We start from the raw sequence: 13,878 nt of genomic DNA, 5'->3' as shown, positions 1-13,878 counted from the left end.
CACACGTGAGGTGTCGGGCTGCAGCAGCCCTTCAAGGGCAAGGCCAGGCTGCAGGAGAGCCGCGGGGAGCCGGGGGACGCTGGCGGCTGAAGGAATTGCACGGGGCACCACCACAGACATATGAGAACTTGCCCGACCTCAATCCAAGTCTAAACACAGCCATCCTCATGCTCTCGGTAGTCTCTACTGAACTGCCCTACGAGTTGTAGGAGTAGGAGCTTACTTTTGCACTTTTAGGTAACCTGTACACGTTCAAGGTCATATATATATATATATATATTTTTTTTTTTTTTTTTTTTTTTTTCCTGCTAGTGCTGTGCAGATTAGCCACCTGCTTTATCGCTTTGAGGTCTGCGACAGCGGGACAAGGACGGGCGGATGAAGGGCGCTGTTGCCATTTCACTGGCCAGGTGCAGCGCGGCCCGGGGTGAGCGGCGAGAGCGAGGATTAGTTTCGCAGTGCGCGGATTAGTTTTGCAGTTCATCACAACGAATTTTGGCAAGGCACAGCGGCGCACCTGCTAGTTCTTAAAAATGTAATGAAACCCTAGCCTCTTGAGGTAGCACGTTATTACCTTCAGAATGGCCCGTGGGTTAAGTAGATGAAACATCAGTGTGTCTGTAGTATGAGGAGCATGCTGTGCTTGTATTTCTGTTCAAATTACTGTCCTGACTGCTCTATTCCTGTTTATTTAGGCCACGAAACCTTAGGGTGCTGGTTATTTTGCTCTTCTAGAATGTATGCAGCTGTATTTTTAATATATCTGAAAGTGTTCTGCAGTGAGGCCAAGAAGTAAAGAGAAGGAAAAAAATCTGATAGCTGGGGAAGTGAATAAATTGCATGGTAGGAGGAATGAAAGATAGATCTAAAATTTTCTATAGTGTCAGTTGTCCAGTTGAACACTACAAAATCTCAGGAATGTAGTGCCAAAATAAACAAGTCATTCTTGATGGTGTTTAGTAGCTAAGCCACACCTTTTTTTACTTCCAGTACACAAAAACAATTGTGGTATTTGAGCCATTAAGGTTCATTTATTTTATTAGCTTAGAAGGAAAATTTAGTTGTTATTATTATAGGACAGAATCACTCATTTAATGATGCTTATGTGCAATATTTTAATTTCTCTTACCATTTTTCATGAGCAATGTCATTTTTTGATGGTTATTACTTGTGAAGAGTTACTAAACAAAGGTACATCGGTGATGTGTGGCTTTTGGACACACTCTTCTGCATAGTTATGGGAACAAACCATGATCAAGTTTTTTTTAAAACTTATAAATTCATTCCCTGCCTGTGAGTTACAAACTTGGAGGTACAAGATTTCTTTGTGCCAACAAATAAAGCTTGATGCCAGGAATAAAACAAAGAATACAATATCATTCCATGCAAAAATAGTGCTCAAGGTTTGGAGGATGTGTATTGGTTTTTGTTTGGTTTTTTCCAAGAGAAACGGGGGGTTTTTTTGTTGTGGTTTTTTTTTTTTTGTCCTAAAAAAAAAGACAAAACAGAGGTCTCCATTGAAACTTGTAAGAGAGTGGGAACTCTGAACAAACATAAATGGAAAAGCAGAAATTCGAATAACAGCAAATATACTGTAAAAACTTGTTATTTATACTTGAGGAAAATGTTTTCTTGAGTTGCTTTTGAAGTGTGTTGATTATATTGATTATTAAAGATATTAAATTATATTTAATGATTTATTAAACTTAATTTAATTTTTAAAACCCCCTCCAACCCCACAGCAAAAAACCTTTCATAGTGTAATGGGTCTGAATCTAGTTCTCAGACTTGGCCAGTAGATGATTCTATTGTTTCTGGGAGTTTTCTGTTGTTAAACAAATAAGAGCCCCCTTCCCTGCCAGTTTTGCCTTCTACCTAAAGGAGGGGAAGGAGGAAGCATGCCTGGAGTAAGAACTAGAAAAGGATTATAACTCTTTTCCTGGGCCAGAGCTGTAAAGCCAATGAAGCAGAGAGATGTAGCCCACAGAAATCATGGCTCCTAAGACCTAGCCTAACTAACTGAAAGGACTCTCCTGAATGAATTAATAGTATGTTAATAACTGTAAAAGATTATAGGCAATATGGAAATACCTTGCAAATTTTGTTAAACTAACATATGCTTAAGTTCTAATGCTTATGGTGTTTTACAAGTCTTTCACTGCTGACATGTAACATCTCCAAAAGGAATTTATTACATTTCACAGCGTTAATAAAATGTGATTCCACACTGTTAAAAACATACTCTGTTGCAACTGCTTCTCTTTTTATTTTTTTCTTGGTATTTATGAAATAAATGGATTACATTGTGACTAAATGTGAAATAAATGTGGAAGTGTAAATATGTGGCCGTATTTAAGTTTTCCAAAGAAAGTAAACATTAAGTGTGAGCTTTGTTTTGTTCCTTAGGATGGTCCCTTGCTCTAAGTGCTCACTGATTGGGTTTTGTACTCCCACGCTGACTCTGCTCAGAAGAAAACAGAAGAATTTAATTTACTTGAAACCATTTTGATACTTTTTCTCATTTAAAATGGCTTTGCACTTTAGAATTGACTTTTGCTGAGAGCAGGATGTTGCAGAGTAATTTTTATGTTCAGCATGTGTACATATATAACATCCAGAAACACTGCTACAGCTGTATATGCAGAGCTAAGGCTCTTACACTTGATATTAAAAAATAGTTTTCAGCTATTGTACAGTTACTGTTGGGTTTTTTTTAGTAGGTGAGTTAATCCACAGACGTTTCAGTGGTGATTACAAAGAATTATATCTGATTTTTAATTGATTGTATTATAATACTTATTATATTACTATATAATTATTATGTATCTAGGTGATTTTGACAGAAGAGATTTTGGTGTGGAAATAAAAATATGAAGTGTATGAAATTTTTCACATCCCCCCTTTATTTCTTTCTCAATAGTGTGACGTCATCCTCACTATATCAGGAGATGGCATAATTGAGTGAAGCTATCCTATACTTGTTTTCTTCATTATTGAGCATTAAAGTTAAATACTGAATTTGACTTTTTTTGTGCATTTCTTCCCTCTCCTGCCCTTCTTCCAGGGCTCAGTGGTCTGTCCCCTATTTTTTAGACCTTCATGCCAGTTACTGTGGTCTGACAGAAACTAGAAACTGTCTTCTAATTTGTAGGTGGTTTCATATATTGGAACTCAGTGGTAGTCCTTTGATATAGAATTTATATTTTTATGTTTCTGCTTTCAGTATACACCTTGGCATAGTTTATTCTGAAAAGTTCTTGTCAAGGGCTCTTTGCACAACTGCCACAGTAGAGGTAGGAAGTGGCACAGAAATTATTATTCAGGCACACAACCTGATCCTGGAGAGAAATACCAAAACAACAAAATTATGAGGTGCAACCAACTTGCCACATAAGCAGGTTAAACTGATGAAGGTTCTTTCATTCCCCATGGAGCCAAATGCACAAATGCAAAACTAGTCATTCTCAAACAAACTCAAACAAAAATGTGTTTCCATTCAAACTTTTTAAATAGTTGAGTCTTTAGCAAATGATCAAATTTCAAAATACATAGATTTTGAAAAGTTGTTTTATGTCCAGTCAGAAGTATGTTTTCGGGCTGCATTCTCCTGTTCCTTGGATAAAAAGACCCCTGGCTGGGTTACATAATTATATTGTGCATCATAGGTAGGATTTAGTATGGAGTTGGGTAAGGGATATGAGTCCACAAGAAAAAAGCAAGTCTGAATACTGTCTGGCAACATGAGATCTTGAGCCAATGTTTCTAGTTACTAGAACAAAGTAAACGAGTAATAAATTAACAGATCATGTTCTTCTTGGCCCAAGAGTCTATCAGTATTTAGGGTCTTGTGAGATAATTTTGCTAGCAAGAGCCAGATATTTACTGCATGTTATCTGATTTGTTTAAAAACAAACAAGGGCTCTGTCCCAGGGACAACAGGAGGCTGTTCCTTTCTTCAGGAATCTGAGCCTTCACCTAGCCAACAAGCTGCCAAAACCAACCCATGCTTGGCTATTTTTGTGGTGCCTGTGTGTTTCTTCTGCTTGTTCATTGCAGCAGGTTTGCTACTTCTGACACATTTGCATATCCGCTCAGCTGCTGCATCTTCAGGCGCCTTCCAGGCAAGCTCCTTAGCCCATCTTGTTTAGCTCAGAGCCTGCTAGAGCCTGGAGGGATATTCCTTCACCCACTCTCCCCAAAGAATGTCACAGACATGCTCAGGGCTTACCAAAATCATATTAAAAGTGTTTTCAGCAAATAGTGAAGCTACTTTCATTAATATGTGGACTAGTGGTGTCTGCCTTTTATTTAATATGTTGATGTGAATGGTTTTACATGGGTATTTCAAACACTCTTCTCCCGGGTAGTGAACTCACCTAAGATTGAGACATCTTCTGCAGAAGATTGAAGTGCTGTGGAAGGGCTTGGCTCCATGGGGAATGAAAGATCCTTCGTCAGTTTAACCTGTTTATGTGGAAAATTGGTTACACCTCATAATTTTGTGGTGTTTTGGTATTTCTCTCAAGGATCAGTGTTCTTGCATATATGTTACTGAGGACAAATCTCAGGTTCTTCTTGCCTTAAAAGGACATAGGCACTATAAGTGGAGAAAGAAGCTGTGAAAACATGAACCTTAAAATCCAAATATGCATGAAAATACTCACAAGACTGCTATTTTAAAACTCTTAAAATTTTTATTTCATTTTTTAAATTCTGATTTGCAAAACAGAAATTCTTGGAATAAATAGGAATATTCTAGTGAGGTTTCTGCATGGAGTTCATAAATGAATGTGCCCAGAGCACTGCTGCCCCATTTTGCTTTCATGTGTACGTGAATTGAGCATAATGAACATGCCACACTCTCAAATAACATAGCTATGCTAGAAAGCTCTCTAGTTTTCTCCACAGAAATGCAGTCTATCCAACTGAAGCATCTTGTGCCAATGTGGAATGCTTTTGCCAGTATAAATTGGAAGTCATGAAAGAGAGCTTTGCTCATATAAATATATTGGCAAGACTTAATACAGTCACAAGAAAATCTACATTTGCTTTCTTAATGCTAAAATCTGGTTTTGGTTACCTTACTGTCAATCTAGAGTAACTCTCTGGTTGATCCAAAGGTGAGTTGAATGCAACAAGAGTCTTTTAGACTCACAGTCTTGTGATGCTACTGAACATGGGAATGGCAGAAGGTGCTTTTTTAATATGCAAGTAGAAAGTAATCGTGTTCACATTGGTTTTGGTTAATTTACCTGTTCTGAGCCTGAGCAGGTGAAATCTAGAAATTTATATCAACCCTGGAGACATATAACACAGCACTCCCTGACAGAACTGTTGCTTTCTTCCTGCTTTCATACCAGTGGGACTTTGTATGGCTTCCACATTTTGGCTGTTACTTGTCAAGACTGGGGCGTAGGTGTGAGCAATTTTTTGTGCCAATTTACATGATGCCATAAAGCAGTGTTTTCCTTTTTTTCAACATTTATTAGCTCAGCTCCTCAGCTGTGCAGTACCACACCCTGGGATGAAACTTAGAGAGGGATAATTCTGACAGGTTTACAAAGGCCTAAATATGTAGCATTTCATTTGGGAAAATTGATATTTTGTTCACATTTCCAGTACAGTGGTGGTGACTATTTTGACTATTTGACAAGCTCAATCACTACGACCTTTGGAAGACTGGAAATCAGAGAGTATCCTAAAGATACAGTTCCACTTTCAGACAGTGCATTAATAGAGCCCCCATTTCTTTAAATTGAATGTTCTCTGTTTTGTATCACTGCACCAAGTTCTTCCAATACAGTGTGCCGCTTGTTTATACAAAAAATATGTATACAATACCAAGGGAGGAGGAAATGTGCAATGCTGTACTCCAGGTTTTTGAGGTAATGTTTATGGTACTTTAGAGTAAAACACTCTGTTGAGTCTTTTTCATCGTAGACCAAAGGTGGCAGAAGGACATGCACTGTGCATCAATACATTTTTCCTACAGATGATTTTGTGCTTGAATATAAAAGCAGGGTGCAGAATGACTATGATATATACGTTCTTTATATTTTATTTATTTTTGTAAAATTAAATATCCCAAAAGAGTAGTTCTGTAACCTCTGTTAACAAGTTCTGTATGTACATTTTCTTCTGTGCGCTGAGGATAAAATCTGTGGCTGGTCCTCATTCTTTTGTTTAGTTGGACTTCACGTATCTTTTTTCTGAATCTGCAACATTGTCCCCTTTCTGTAGTCAGTAGAGGCAGTGAGTCTTTTCTGTGGTCTGTAAAGAATCTTGGTTTCCACTATGTCCATGAGCTCAACTATATCCACCTGAAATCTGGACATCTCAAGTTAGGTAAGATTAAGCACATCCTAAGTTTCAGCTTTGGTTTTATATTGTTGGATTCCATGTCATGGGCATAGCATTATTAGCAGGTCACTGAAAATTATGTCACTCAGAAATTTAATTGGGTCCCAATTTGGATCTGTAAACACTCTTGGTTGGAGTGTGGTGGCTGAGTGGCCACAAAATAGTTAAGAGCCAGTTCTGTCATATCTGAAATGTACCTGGGTTTTTCAAATCAGCACCATCAAGCTAGCAATAACAAGGGTTTGTTTTGTTTCCTGCAGCAGAGGAACTATGGAATTGGAGTATGAAAAATATGAACAGGTCACTGTAGAAAGGTTATCCACGGGGCGTTGGATCTGCTCTAAGCACACCTAGCTGTAGGGCAGATTTTCCATTATGTGTCTGAATGAATTCTCACATGTGAAATCTGCAAAATCAGCCACCTCTGGATAACTCCATTCTGAGTCAATTAACACAGAGAATTATGTAGAAAATTAAATAATTTGATTTTCAGACAATGGGAAACATTGTAGGTTATGTTTGCATAACATTATCAGTGTTTTCAGAAACAATTGCAAAGAGACCTAGGCATACATTATATGAACAAATCTGGCAAAAAGTGTTCTGTGTTATATGGGTGCAGATTGCTAAATGTCGTCTTGAAATCTGGACTGTATTAGATACCTGTGAGTTAAAATAAAATTTGATATATTAATGATATTAGAACCACATTGGTTTATAAGAACTGACTCAGAAATAATTAAATGTTCTCATTATGAAGTTCCTTGTTTGGATTCCTGTGTTTTCCATTATGCAAAATTTAGCCAATATTTTCAAATTAATTGTGTATTCTTTCAGATTCAAAGGGAATTACTCAGTTGAATAAATCCTGCTGTAAGTAGGTCCTGTCCAAGTGAAAGCCAGTATTATGTGAGAGCAATTACTTTTCATTGTCCTTTGCCTAAACCATGGTATGTTGGGAAGTTATGAGTGTTTGAATATGCTAATTATTGTTCCCTTTGCTCTGTGGTAGATGCTGTTTTGCTATACAAATTGGCTCAGGAATCTGAATGTTTTTGTGATGTGCTAGTTGCCATCTGCTTTGGAGAGACTCCCATTCATTTTTGCTGGTGTAACAGCTATAGTTTTTTCAAATGTTGATACTATAAAAATGTAATGTGATTGGGTTTGGACAGGTGCCTTAAACAGACCACCCATCATATTTACTTTGCTGCCAGTCAGAGCAGGAAATCACTTGGGTAAAATGTTAAAGTTCTTTGAACTTCCCAGATAGATAGTGAATTATTTGTGATTCATATTCAAAGAGACTTTGATAGTCCTGAAAAAGTCCTGCTTGACTAAATCCACCATTAAAATCTAAATTTTCAGAGCTTACTATTTAGTTTGGTTTGATTTTTCAGTTTCATAACTGTTTTAACACAATTTTAGCTCAGATGCCTTATTTTTGGTGGCAGAGGAAAAAATAATCTTGTGAAAGAGTAAGATGGAACAGTATAAATTGATTAATATTATTACTCTAAATCAAATGCAGAGCAAGCAGCTCTGTTTATACAGTGACTAGATTTGGTATAAAAGGCATATCAAAGATTCTGTATGCATATATATATATATATATATATATATAAACAAGGATGTTTAGTGTGGGAACAGATGCTTAGATATGGTGTGGACACTGAGGCATAGATTTTTTATGTCACCAACATAGTTGAAAATCAATGGGTTTTGATCCAGTAAGAACATTTTATCTCTGCCAGTCCTAGAAAAATAGCAAAATCAGGGTTTAAGCCACTAATACAAACTACCTACACAATAATGCACACTCATGCATGCCTTGACCAATTTAATGCCTTGGTTTTGCCTTTAATGGTAAACAGAAGCAAAAACTTTGACTGAAGTCTTAACTATTCAAGCATTGATGACTGGAGGTGACTGCTGGAAAATATCTGTAGAAATACAGGGTAGAATGCAGGTGGTTGAAGGAGATTGAAATATAAAAGATCACAGTGAAACAGTGTATTATCACAGACTGGAAAAAATATCTAATATTTGATACAAAAAAATGTATTTCACAACAGGACCATTTATTGTGGTAACTGATATCACTATTAACAGAAATGGAATAATGGAATGGCAAACAGGGAAAAAAAAGATTGAGTGAAAACTAACAGCAGAGAGACAGGATCTTGTCTGAAAGGTTAGATGCAATTAAAAGTAATTCACTTAAATTATGGCACTGGAAGATTGGCATAAATGAAAGAAGGATTTATGCATGGTCATTCCTGCAAAAATATGAGACTTGGAGTTTAATTTTTAGGTGACCTTATAAAAAGAGCAAGCTTCTTATCACATAATTTCTCAGCTATCATTCTTGAAAAAAGTGTGATGTAGAAAAGGTTTTGTCTGTGAAGATTCTCATAAAGAGCAATTGGATCTCTAAGGAGCCTCAGAACTGTAACAACATTTTGAACTTCATATTGGCTGGTGTTATGCCAGACAGGAAGTGAAGACTTAGGTGTGGTTGTTTTTTTTCTGAAAAAGAGATAGTGTTGACAATTATTAATAGGAAAAATTAGGTCTCAAGAGAGGATGGCCTAATGGCAGAGCTATTAGCTACATCCAAAAAGATGGTCTCACATCCTTGCTGAAATGTTCAAATTACATGAGAACACAGTGTGCTTTCCCAGATGGGTGAAAGAGAAACATAATCATCTCTGCCTTTAAAAATGATGACAGAAATAGCTAAGAAAATTATACCTCAATTATCTTGATCGATCTCGTAATAAACTCTGCACACAATCTATCTGTCTTTTCTAGGAAGAAGGTCAGGAAGAAAAAATAAGCCTTTTTTTAAAAAAAAGAGGACCCAGATGAACTTGGGGTGAAATTGTTTCATGACTGTATCTATTTATTAGAGATACTGTGGAAGCAGATGTGGCTGCTATAACATTTTAAATAAAGCAAAAGTTCGGTACAGGATGAAGATATTTTTTGTCATGGTCTTGTATTATAATGAATAAAATCAGCAATTTGTGGTGAAGAGTCTCGCCCAAAATATTGCAGTAACATTTTGCACAAGCAAATCCTGACTTACAATTGCTCAAATGTTGGTTTGAATTTGTAAGGATTTCTATTTAGTTTTGGTTACTAATCATCACGTGGCTTTTATATTACATGTTTTGCTATTCAAATACAAAGAATGAAAAAGTCCTGAGGCCCATAAGATGGTGCAAGTATTTACCTTGTGTTGGCAAGACTGGTGCAACTCAGATTCTGGTGTATTATGCACACATAACACAGTGACTGTAAGTGCAATTTTTCCTCGTATTTCACTTAAAGAAACACTGTAGGTTTTGAACTCTTTGTAACCTTATCATAGGTGGTTGTTGGTAATTGGTTGATAGGTAGAGAAGTGATCTAGAGACCTTTGGTTTGAAGACAGTGCTCTTCTCATGAAACAGGCGAATTAAAAAATATTTTAGAAAAGTAAATAAGGAGTTGGAAGTACTGAAAGGATTTTACAAACCAGGTTAAAGATGCAGAATGAGAATTAAATGTCCTGTTATATCTCTTTTAAATTGATATTATAGGCTGTGAGCTTGAGAAGATAGAATTCCACAGCAATGGAACATGGAAAAAAGTACATTTCTCACATCATCACTTTTGCTTACTTTTGTTCCACGAGATCATGTGTGAACTTAACTCTACTGACTAAATAAAGAAAATAAAGATTTAAATGTAATCTTTATTTTTCAATAGAATGGGCTATGACACATTTTTGCAGAAAAGTATTGGAAACAATTATTTTTCTGACCTTGATTCAATTAGCTCAGAATGCTGAAATTAAATTGTATTGTCCTCAAATGGGCAACTGAGAAAGACAGAGTAGGGATGTCGAGTACACACAATCATTGTGTGTTATTTTTTTAAAGTGAAACAGTAACTAAAGTCCTGTTGGATAGACTTTAGAGTGAAGTCCCCTTCTATTCCTCTCTATCCTGGTCACTGCCATTCCATATGGAAAATATTCAAAATACTAAATGGGACTGTTTGGCAAAGGTTTTTTGTTGATTCTCAGATTGTATGATCCTTTGTAGTTCTGAACTTCAAATTTAGAAAGACTCCAAAAATCTTGGCCACAATTAAATTATTATACTTTTGAATCAGCTGAAGTGTTCAATATTAGAGCGTTCTTGATAAAAAGGTAGGAGAGTTGATGTTTTAGACACCCTGATTTCCAAGTTTTGCCATCACCTTTCAGCCTTTTGATATATGAAGATGGGCATGTAGATTTACTAAAGCTTCAATTTTACTATGTTTTATTAGGGGAAAGGCAAAAAAATTTTAGTAATGCTCAACTTTGAGTAATGCTCAAATTCTCTGCTGCGTTTTCTTGTTAAAAAGACGGGGGAGGAAGGTGGAAAGAAACATAATGGTCTGTGAGTCAAAACCGCAGGTTTTGATCTACTTTATGGGGCATAAAAGTATAACTTTTTCATAGTGGCATAGAAAACAACTATCAACATTTTTAATATTAAAGCAAAGCCCTTGGTTCATGAAGTCACACCCTAATATTTTAGCAGAACAGGAAACCTACAGTCTGCATGTCACCATGTACCAGAACATTTGATAACACTACAAAGGGATCTGTTTTACCAAGCTGGTTCTGATCCATGAAATCTCTGACGGCAAATGGTTTCCCTCTTTTAAAATTCCTAGTGATTATTTTTGCTCAATACTAGTGTTTTTATATTTGTTTCCTAAGGGTATCCAGGTGTTTTTGCTGGAATAATGCAATTTTGAGAGATTTCTTTTCTGCATGCCAAATTCACTGAATTAATCACTGTGGGTGAACGTGGCCCAGCACTGTCCAGCAGCAGTAATGAGATGCAGCTTCTCAGTGGATGCTTTCCAAGCTGGCAGGGGGCAGTGGGGAGTGACAGCCATCACCATCTTCTACTGGTTTAGCTACTGGACATGGGGCCAGAGCTGGAGCACCCTCAGGCCAAAACACAAACCAAACTCCCACATCCACAGTGGGCGGTAATCAGCAGTCTTCCAAGCAAAGCACTAATGAAACCCTGTTGCTTCTTGCCCTAAGACAAAGTCTGTTGAGAACAACATGAAAACATCTTCTGAAGACTGGGAAGAAAAACCTGGGCTGAGGATTGTCCTCTGTGTAAACAGAGGGCTGTCATCCAGTGTGTTTGGGCAGTATTTGAATGTGTCAGCACTGTGCTTCAGGGCAGAAATTAGGAGAACTGAGAGAGCCTAGGGTTGTTGAAGGAAAAAAATCAAATATAATTCCATATATTTAGTGATATTAAGGATTTAACACTCCTTTCAAAGGCTTGTCAAAATGTATGTATATTAGGCATGGGGTACATGTGATTTTTCAGCTTGTCTTCAGAGAACCACACACTCAGCAAGTGTAAATCAATGTGGCTCCAATAAAGCAACTGAAAACCAAGCTCAGAGACAGGACTAAGTTTCAAAACTAGGGACAGAACCATTCCTTTCAGGTTTTGGATTTGGGGTTCAGAGCTAACTTTAAGTAGCACAAATCAGTTTTGAGAGGTCAGGCAGGTTTTTCAAACCAGGAAATATTCTTGACAACAGTGATCTTATTTCTGAAAGGTTGTCCTCCTTCCTGAGTGGTCAGGTGTAATATGTGCCAACGTCTTCAACAGTGATAGCTCATAGTAAGAAATCAGGACTTATTCCTGCAGACCTTGTAAGCATGGATGTACTTAATTCCACTGTAAGTATCTGGCTTTGGCTTCATATACTTCTTTTAATCAGAAGAATGAATAAAGTAACAATAATTAATAATAATGAAAGTTGCTTTTTCTCAATTGCTTTTCTTACATATGCAGCCTGCTCATGGATGTGCCCAAGTGTTTTAATTTTCTGGTTATATTTATCTCATTTCTGCTTTTCAGTGGTTTATATTTTTATTTACTATACAAAAATACTTAGAACATGGTTGCAATTTTTTATTGTCCTGTGCCACCATTTATTCCAGGTGTTTCATTATCTTAGTGAACTAGGTTCTTACTGGATTTTATTTGTGTTTATGTTTAGAATGCTTCTGTCACATTTCATGGCTGTTGGCCTTCTTGGATGGGAGGATATTTTACCACATACATCATTATCACTTCCTTCATTATTTTGTATACATCTATTAGGTCATCCTAAATGTTTTTTGTCTTCACTGAAAATATACTTAACACACAACAGGTGTGGAGCTAGATGGGGAGAGAAAGCGTAAAGGAAAAATACTGGTTTATCCACTTCAGTGCAGGGTCTGTCTGTCTCCATCAAACAGCACAAGCATATATTGATGAAAAGGGAGGGCAATCACCCTCAGAGCCCACTCCCTTTGTAAATCCTCTGCAGAAGTGCTTTGCTTTGAATGTCCATATGACAAAAGAGAGTCATGTAAAATAAGGAAGTCTTCAGCTCCAAAAATTCTGCATCACTGTCTGCCATTGATAGCTCTTCACAACCTGTTATGTTATACTGATATTTAATATTTTTTTCATGCTTAGGTTTATTTTTTTTTTCACAGACACAAGGTGTAAACAAAATAAGTAGGGAGTTGCCTAAGTGTTCCTGAGCTGCCTTGGGATTTCTCTAGAGTATGGGTTGTTAAATCATATTGTAATGGCTTTATAGTGAGTGCCCTGCTGTTTGGCATCAAGTTGGGCTGAATTTTGTAAGTGATCAGAAAAGAGTGAGTCCCAGTGATTCACAGATACCAGAAAGGCATCTTTAGAATCACTGTGGCCAGGTGAAATTTGTAGGAGTTTCACGTCTTCTCTTACAAGCATAGGAGCCTGAGCCAGCCCCACAATCATATACACAATTGGGAGAAAAGGTGGAGAAATTGGCATAGTGTGTCCTGCCTTTTGTGTCTTGTTGTCTACCTGGTGCAGATGAATGTTTGCCCATAAAAGAGTAAAGAGTTGCATTTCAATTCCTGTAGGACTGGGCTCTGAATCAGGAACAGTAACATAATTCTTGTTTTTTTCCCTTCCTCCTCTTTATTAATATTAAACCTTTTCCTTTGTCCCTGTTTCTCATTTTTTGTGCATTTTTTGGAGACCACTATTATATTTTCCTTTTTCTTTAATGTGAGTATGTCTAAAGAGCTCATTGTTGTCAGTTGAAATATTTATGTAGTTTAGCATTCAGTAATTCCATTTGCTCCTTTAATTTGATCCTTTAACTTACTTCTGCTTATTTTTACATACAGTGTCTCCAAATCCTCTGCACCAGATTTGTTTATCTTTTTAAAAAGCTTTCAGCTTTCTGCTTGTAAAACTCTTTGCATTTCATTCCTTACCTAACCACAATGGCCTATGTTGCACTTTTCCCTGTTTAGGTTGAAGTGGGAAGAATTTCAACTGCACTTTTTCCAACAGTTGCTTAAACATTTCCCACTTTTCCTCTAGTAGCTTTCCCACAGTTAGTAGAACCCAAATCAAAAGTACTTTTTATTCTTTTTGAAGTCGGCTA

At 36.8% G+C, this 13,878-nt stretch overlaps 1 long non-coding RNA gene across 1 annotated transcript; it reads left to right on the top strand.

Moving 5' to 3' along the window:
* The first annotated feature begins 110 nt into the window (after window positions 1-110).
* Window positions 111-2,339, top strand: LOC140683808 (uncharacterized). Its single transcript, XR_012055328.1, has 2 exons — window positions 111-176; window positions 313-2,339. It is a non-coding gene; the product is annotated as an uncharacterized lncRNA (long non-coding RNA).
* Window positions 2,340-13,878: the final 11,539 nt, after the last annotated feature.

Source organism: Taeniopygia guttata, chromosome 3 (genome assembly GCF_048771995.1).
Source record: "Taeniopygia guttata chromosome 3, bTaeGut7.mat, whole genome shotgun sequence".
Classification (NCBI taxonomy): Eukaryota; Metazoa; Chordata; class Aves; order Passeriformes; family Estrildidae; genus Taeniopygia; species Taeniopygia guttata.
The sequence above is the reverse complement of the archived record's forward strand: the minus strand, read 5'-3'. Positions and strand labels throughout refer to the sequence as shown.